Below are 8139 nucleotides of genomic sequence, written 5' to 3'. Positions count from 1 at the left end.
TTGTGTGTTAATGTCCAAGTAGTTGGATAAGAGACAATGGCGGATCCTGCATATTGCTGATGATGTACATTTCTACACAGTGAAATTCTTTCTTCACATATCCCAACTTTAGAAGTTGGCGTCAGAGCACAGGGTCAGCCATTATACAGTGTCCATAGTGATGTTTGGGTTAAGGGTCTTGCTCAAGGCACCAAGACTTAGATTCCTTGGCTCATGCACTTTCAAATGAGTGTATATAATTAAAATATATAATGAGACTGATTAACTAACATAATTTTTACGACTAGTGAGTACATTATATAATGAAATATCTGTTCGCTCATTATCATGTATTGTTACATGATATCACAAAAGAAAAATATCATTTAAGAGCAAATTATTCACTAAAAGCGTAAATTCTGTACATACGATGGATCCTAACAGTAGACAGAGGCAGGATGAATTCCATCCTCGCCTTCTTAATTCGAATTTCCTCCTTCGGCCTTCGCCATTTTTCTCCCTCTAGTTGAGTTTAGGAGCTGAGTGATCTAATCTGAGATGCAGTCAGCACAATTTCATCTGGACAGTTCTGCCCAAACTCACTAACGCTAACATTATTACACAGTAACTGCAGGAGCCACGCTAGCCCGAAGCTCCACTTCACTGAGCCATTACAGTAAGGGTTTTTTCTTCTTCTGAATATTACAGCTGACAAAAACAAGCTCAAAGTGCTTCTTTTTCACCAAATATTTCAGCTAATATTTTAATAAAGGAATAAGATTTCTAATTTAATCTGATAAAATTATTTACATAAAGATGTATGTGTAAGTTAACAGTCACTGAAATGTACAGTATATTAAAGTGGAGAAAAGTGGATATTATTGTGGATATCATTTGTAAATATAATAATAATAATAATAATAATAACCTTAGCTGCTAGGGTTGCCAGATCGTGGCAATTAAATTCTCAAAAATAACTCAAAACCAGCCTTTAGTCTAATCTAATTTTAAAGATTAGTAGTTATGAAGGTCAGTATGTTTATAAATCCCATATAACAAACATCTAAATCCTTTTACATTCTAAATCATTATACATTTAATATATTTTTGAACAAGACGAATGATTCGACGATATTCTTCCCATAATAAGTTTTTTATTCCCAAGCAATTTGCCAACAAATCATTTTTATCCATTTATTGTTACCTTTAATAATGTAGAAAACCAGTGAAACAAGTTAATTGTTAATATCACTTGTGTTATAGCAGATATTGTCAGTCATTTTGTCCCTAGCCTTTCTTATATCTCTCTTAAGCTGAATACGCTGGTTAAAAAATGCAGTTAACCACAGGACTAAGAAACTGTTTCTATAGTAAACAACTCATTCAAGTGCTTGAAGGAATTTGTGGAAGGAGTCTCCAGTGTCAGCACTCTGTAACAGTCCGAGTTAAAGCCTGAACTTTTTCATCACAGAAAAGTCTGCAGTTAACATGATAAGAAGTGTTTATTGATCTTATTGACTTGATCAGACTGTTTATGGCTGCAGTAGTAGGAACTAACTGGATGTGTGGATGTTTCATAAAAAGAAATGTAACTATAAGTAGATATAAATTGGTAAATTGGTTTAGTTTGGAAATATTCTCCAATCTTAGCCTTTCTTTTGGGAATATTCGCTAAGCTAAGATAGTTATTTTGTTTGTTTTGTTTTTTATTCTCTTGTCTTTATTTATTTATTTGTTTATTTATTTATTTATTTTTGGGTTATTCTCTAGTATAGTGGGAATTTTGAGAATGTTCGATAATTCTAAGTAGGGCTTGGTTTGGGAATATTCTCTAGTTTTCGCTATTTTTTAAAATATTCTCTAGTATTAGCTAGTTTTTATGAAATATCTTCTAGTCATAGCTCGCTTTTTATATTCTTTAGTCTTAGCTTGATTCTAAATTTTGAGGTTGTAACACATCACTACTTACCTTTTAACTACATGTCTGTTCTTTGTTTTATACCATATTAAATCTTTTATTATTATTTTAACACATTTTATGGTAATATTTGCTGGTTCTTGTTGTTGAAATGACCCTAAGGTGTGAAATGACCCTAAGGCTCAAGTCCGGCAGATTAAAATCTACTCCCACAGCATGTCATGGCTTTCAAAAGCTTCTGTTTCTCCCCTTAGAATTGAAGAGAATTGAGAATAGAGTTCAGAATAAAAATCTGACAGCTGGAAAGCAGGAAGAAACTGAGAGAAAAGCGATATTCTTCCTGTATTCCAAGGAACAGTCATGCATATTTGAAAATACTAGCACTTCTTTGTGTGTAGAATTAACACTGACTTCATAACGTTGGTTATGTAATTGCAGCAGCAGTGTTTGGTCTTCGTCGTTGAAGGTAACCTTCCACTTTTACAACTTCACCAAAGGCAAACTCGGAACTACGAAGTGCCAGGACTTCAGCGTGTGCTGAGTCGCTAATAAAAAGACATGTCTAGGTAATTATGTTTGTCGTGATATATTGAACGTGGAGAAGCAAATGAGCTGCCCGGGACGTCTAACAGCTGTGTGTGCAGATGTTATCGGACCTCTCGTCCGAGGCACTAAAACAGAAGCGGGTCATTTTAACAGGTAACAGCTGTTCACGGCTAATTTGTTCAATTACTGTGAGAGATAGGCCGAGGATGTTTCGGTGTTTCGCGGCCGGAGATGCAGCGATGACATTTTAAACTCAGCATTTATGAAGGAGAAATTGGTGTGTTACAGCAGACAAGATCTAACCTGCTTCAATCTCTGAATTATACTCTAGAGGTCTGAGGTTTTTCAGCAGACAATCAGTGAATAAAGGAATGACTGCTATGTTCGAGTTTCGTGTTAAACAAGGTTTGCACAGATTTATATATTTGTTTCTTTTATCAAGCCAGCTCTGTGTATCAATTCTCTAAAGTTAGCTAACATTTGTTTGGAAATATTATTTAGTTTTAACTAGGTTTTGTTTGGAAATATTTTCTAGTCCCAGCTGGATTTGATTTAGGAATATTCTCTAATCTCTGCAAAGATCATTTTGGGAATATTCTCTGATCCTGGCACAGACAGGTTTGGGAATAGTCTCTAATCTTAGCTGATTATTTTGGGAATAATCTCTAATCGTAGCTAAGACTGTTTTGGGAATATTCTCTGATCCTGGCTCAGACAGGTTTGGGAATATTCCCTAATCTCATCTAAAATCATTTTGGGAATATTCTCTGATCTTGGCTCAGACAGGTTTGGGAATATTCTCTAATCTTAGCTGATTATTTTGGGAATAATCTCTAATCGTAGCTAAGACTGTTTCGGGAATATTCTATAATGTTATCTTGACTGGTTTAGGGATATTCTCTCATCTTAGCTCAGACTGGTTTGGAAATATTCTCTAATTTTAGCTAAGATTGGTTTGGGAATATTCTCTAGTCTTATTTTGGTTTGGTTTAGTAATTTTCCCGAATATTAACTAACTGTCATATATATATATATATATATATATATACAGTAAATCTACACAGAAATCCAATATTATTGTCTGTGCTCAAGCCTCAGCATCAGATAATAGATAGTGTCAGGTGAAACACAGGGGCAGAGGCAGGCTGAGAGGACACAAGTTCAGGAGAGCATTTAATCAATCCAAACAGGCAAACGGCGAAAACACGGTCGAAAACAGGCTGTGGTCTAACCGTGGATCAGACAGGGCTACAAGGGAAAAGGCAGAAACGCAAGGCAGAGACAAGTTCTAGAACAGGCTGAGTAAACAAGGGACAAAAACTTGATATCACGGATTCAAAACATAGAACTTCACAATCAAATAAAGACACAGAAAGGGTTAAATACTGATCAACTCAAGACTGTAACTGAAAACAGGTGAGATGAATCAGGATGCACAAAGAAAAGAGGCAACAAAACAGAGGTGGACAAAAACCAAAACAAAAGCATGTGGATACGTAATTTAAACAAAGTGCGAGGGGGAGGTAGGTTAATAGATAGATAGATAGATAGATAGATAGATAGATAGATAGATAGATAGATAGATAGATAGATAGATAGATAGATAGATAGATAGATAGATAGATAGATAGATAGATAGATAGATAGATAGATAGATAGATAGATAGATATTCCACAGGGACATTACAACTTTACAATAGCAGTAGTAGGAGTAGATTAAGAAAGTAAGAATTAAAGAAATAAAATTAACAAATGGTTTATATCTGTGTGTTATTAACTACTTTATGTCCCTTTTTTTCTCAAGAGACTTTCACAGCAAAAGGTTAACATAACTTGTAGGCTATTATGCTGGTGTTCTTTGGCATTTTCGTTGGAATTACAAATACATAATATAAATAAATTTCTTTGTCAGTTAAAAGCCAGCCTCTTGTGTACTCAGTCCTCCATGTTACACAGTGATCTCATCCTAATTTAGAGTAAAAATGATTAATTCCAAATACATCCGCGAAGATATTTCTTAGCAAACACGTTGAAAATTAGCCAGGTATTTGGAATAAAAATGCACCAAAAGTTTATACGACATAAGACCACAGAGTATCCTCTTTTTTAATCTCCTCTGCCACGAACTGTTAATGTTAGCAGCGGTAGCTTCAGGCGATTAGCACAGATGCAACTCCATCACTCTGAACGTAGCTAGCGTTTCAGCAGCATAAAGATGAGACGCGCCTCCAGCTGCTCCGTCTGCTCATCACTCTTCTCCGCCTAATTCCGTTATACATCAGAAAGGTCACACTCCATGCCAAGTGGTTCAGAGTTTAATGTTTTCCCCAAATGCGACACTCCAGCCTGAACTCTGCAGCTAATTATCACTGCTTTTTTAAGTCCGGCTCCGTTCAGCTCAGCGTCGGCTCTGATGTGGCCCTCAAGGAATCTTCATTTTCATCCATCATTAACCTTTAGGTTTAAATCGGGTCAGAACGTCCCCTTTTTTTATTACAAGTCCAACGATATCGAAGATGTCAGTCCGGTTTAGACGTGTAGACAGAGATAATAATCGAAGGTTTCATCTTCATATTCAGGCTGAAGGAATTTTCTAACATGATACCTGTAAAAACTGACTTTTTTATTAAACATAATTCGCTTCTGTCTCATCCTTGGTTTATTTCAATTGATGCTAAACTATTTTGACATATTTAGACACCAAGTCTTGATTCTTGCAAGAAATCAAACGATCAAACCTTCCCTTTGAACTCTGTCTGTCTCAGGATAAAAAAACAGTGCTCAGCAATTATGCATGTCTCCTTATAAATATTTCAGCCGTGATTGAGGCCATGCTGACTGAAGCAGTTAATAACCTGCTTTTAAGGTCAGTTTATTACTGTAACCTGACAGCTGTGTTTGTTGAAGCTGCTTGAACAACCACAATCAAAGCCTGGATTAAACCCCAGGCTATGAAAAATCTAGGCTGCTTTAAGAGGAAGAGTGTATATATGATATCTAACACAGTTATTGAGTTAAGCATGCAGATTTAATACTGAAAATTCAAACATAAACTCAGTAACGTGAGAGTCACTCACACAGTTTGCCGATTTTGAGCTCGGATTAAACCCATTTTTCTCGCGTGAGGTTATTTTGAGCTGTATTAACTCCAGCACACTGTCTGACAGTTTGATGCAGCCATAATATGTCATTGTGAATTTTATGTTTCGGCTGTAAATACACTTAAGTGGCTGACAGTTTAGTCTGCAGTTAGCGTGAAAAATTGGTAATGTCGAAACTGGTGTCGTGAGGACCAGGAACCGGAGCACGGAAGTACCAAACCTGAGACTTTCTGTAGGAGGTGGCGTGAGTTCTGTAATGTGATTCATGTGAAGAAACAGAAACCAGTGATGTGTCTGGATCCCAAGGGAGTTTTATCTCTTCTGCTGTGATTAAGTCTTACTAATAATAACAAAGGGTTTTGTGTAAGAGACATGCATTGAGTCTCCAACACCAAGGTTGTTTAAATTTACATTTTTGGCACATTCATCTAATTTTTTAATTGAGGGTTAAGGGCCTTGCTCAAGGGCCCAGCAGTGGTAGATTGTTGGTCCTGGGATTCGAACTCACAACCTTTGGATCAGTAGTGCAACACTTTTTGTTGTTGTTATTGTTGTGTAAATAATAAGAAGCCTTTATTATCGCCACACATACACAACAGCACAGTGGTATTCCTTTCTTCATGTATCCCAGTTGAGGAAGTTGGGGTTAAAGCACAGGGGCAGATATGATGCAGCAACCCTGAGAGGGTTAAGGGCCTTGCTCAAGGGCCCAGCAGTGGGGGTTTGGTGGTCCTGGGATTCGAACTCACAGCCGTCTCATCAGTAGTCCCGTGCCTTTTGTTGTTGTTATTGTTGTGTAAATAATAATAAGAAGCCTTTATTATCACCACACATACATTACAGCACAGTAATATTCTTTTGTTCATTTATCCCAGCTGAGGAAGTTGGGGTTAAAGCACAGGGGCAGATATGATGCAGCACCCCTGGAGTAGAGAGGGTTAAGGGTCTTGCTCAAGGGCCTAACAGTGGCAGTGCTGGGGCTTGAACCCCAACCTTCCGATCAACAACCCAGAGCCTGAACCACTTGATCTTCCACTGCCCACTGTAAATATTTCTGAAGCATAAAATGACAAGTAAGTTGCCCTAAAGCCTTGTTGCCGTGAGCAAAACCAGGACCACGAGGCCGCAAATGAATCATTTGGGACATGACATCACATAGCGTTTAGCGTGGTCTATGTTCAGACTGTATGTTTAGTACGAAGCGAGAGCGAGGTCGACCTGAGCGCACGAACCAGTGTCAGCGATCAGGTTATTAAATATGAGTGCGAGCTGCCGTGAATCAAATGTATTGGCGAACACGGAGCAGTGAAGTCAAAGTAAAATTCTTTCCATGCTCGCTTCGCTGCACCACGCTCGCTAATACCTTTGTGTGCATGCAAATGACAGCACCTTGTACTCATTTTTAATGAGCACGCTTGCCGACACCGCTCTGCATGCTCACATCGACCATGCTCGCACTCTCTATTAAATATACTGTTGAAATGCCATAGAAAAAACATCTGCTGTGAAAACGCCTTGTTTTACAGCCCACAGAAAACGGAATATTCGGGCAATGAAATGTTTTTAGAGCTGCAGTTTTCATAAAATGTTCTTTTTTGATAGTAAAATGGTAACAAATGTGTTAGATTAGTGTTTTCCAATTCTGCACCATGCATGTGTTTGTTTTTCTAACGCACCTGATTTAGCTCATTGAATCATTTCATTTAAAAAAAGAAAAAGAAAGAATTGGAAAAGAGACATGTAGGGTTTCTAACATTTGTCATTTAGTTTCGCACTCGGCTTTGTAGCTCATTCCTTATATCGAGGGGTAAATTATAGCCGTCGTATAAGAACTGTGCACACAGCTACTTCCTCATCGCTAGATGTTTTCCTCAAGATGTCTGCTAATGCACATTTTCCAGCTCGAACACACTCAATGAGGATTTAGGATGTGAGGAATGTTAATTAGCCTACTATTAATTAGCTCTCTCTCTAAATAGGACATGTTTAACACTCAAATTCACTTACATTTTTGTTCCAAAATGCCTTCTCTATAGGAAAGACTTTGTTTCAGGAGCCCAAATGCTGCCTAAGCATGCTGCCGTGCCGCCGTACTGAAATGTATTTATGAGGCAGCAGTGACCTCTTATGGTGAATTTTGGCACTGCAATCTAAAATAAAATAAAATAAGTGTATTTTAATATAGAGTCACAGCTGCCAGCTAAACCTTTCCGTTGATTTGAAAATTATAACATAAAAAAAGTTCCATTGAATCTCTAAGTCTAATCAGCAAGTCGCATTCCACATGAAATTGGCAAATGATTAAAAACATGATTTTTGCTCCATGTTTCCATCATGTGACAAATTCTCGGGAGATTTATTTTGTATATTTAATATTTATATTAATTTATATCAATATCTCAAGCTGAATGTTGCCCAAGAATATTCACCCTCTTGGAAGAGAAGAAGCCTTTATTTTTGTCACATATCCATTACAGTACAGTGAAAGTCTTTCTTCACATATCCCAGCTTTGGAGGTTAGGGTCAGATCTCAGGGTCGGCTGTGATACAGCAGCTCTGGAGCAGAGAATGTTAAGGGCCTTGCTCAGGGGCCCA

The sequence above is a fragment of the Hemibagrus wyckioides genome, linkage group LG15 (genome assembly GCF_019097595.1).
Source record: "Hemibagrus wyckioides isolate EC202008001 linkage group LG15, SWU_Hwy_1.0, whole genome shotgun sequence".
Taxonomy (NCBI): Eukaryota; Metazoa; Chordata; class Actinopteri; order Siluriformes; family Bagridae; genus Hemibagrus; species Hemibagrus wyckioides.
Note: the sequence above shows the minus strand (reverse complement) of the source record.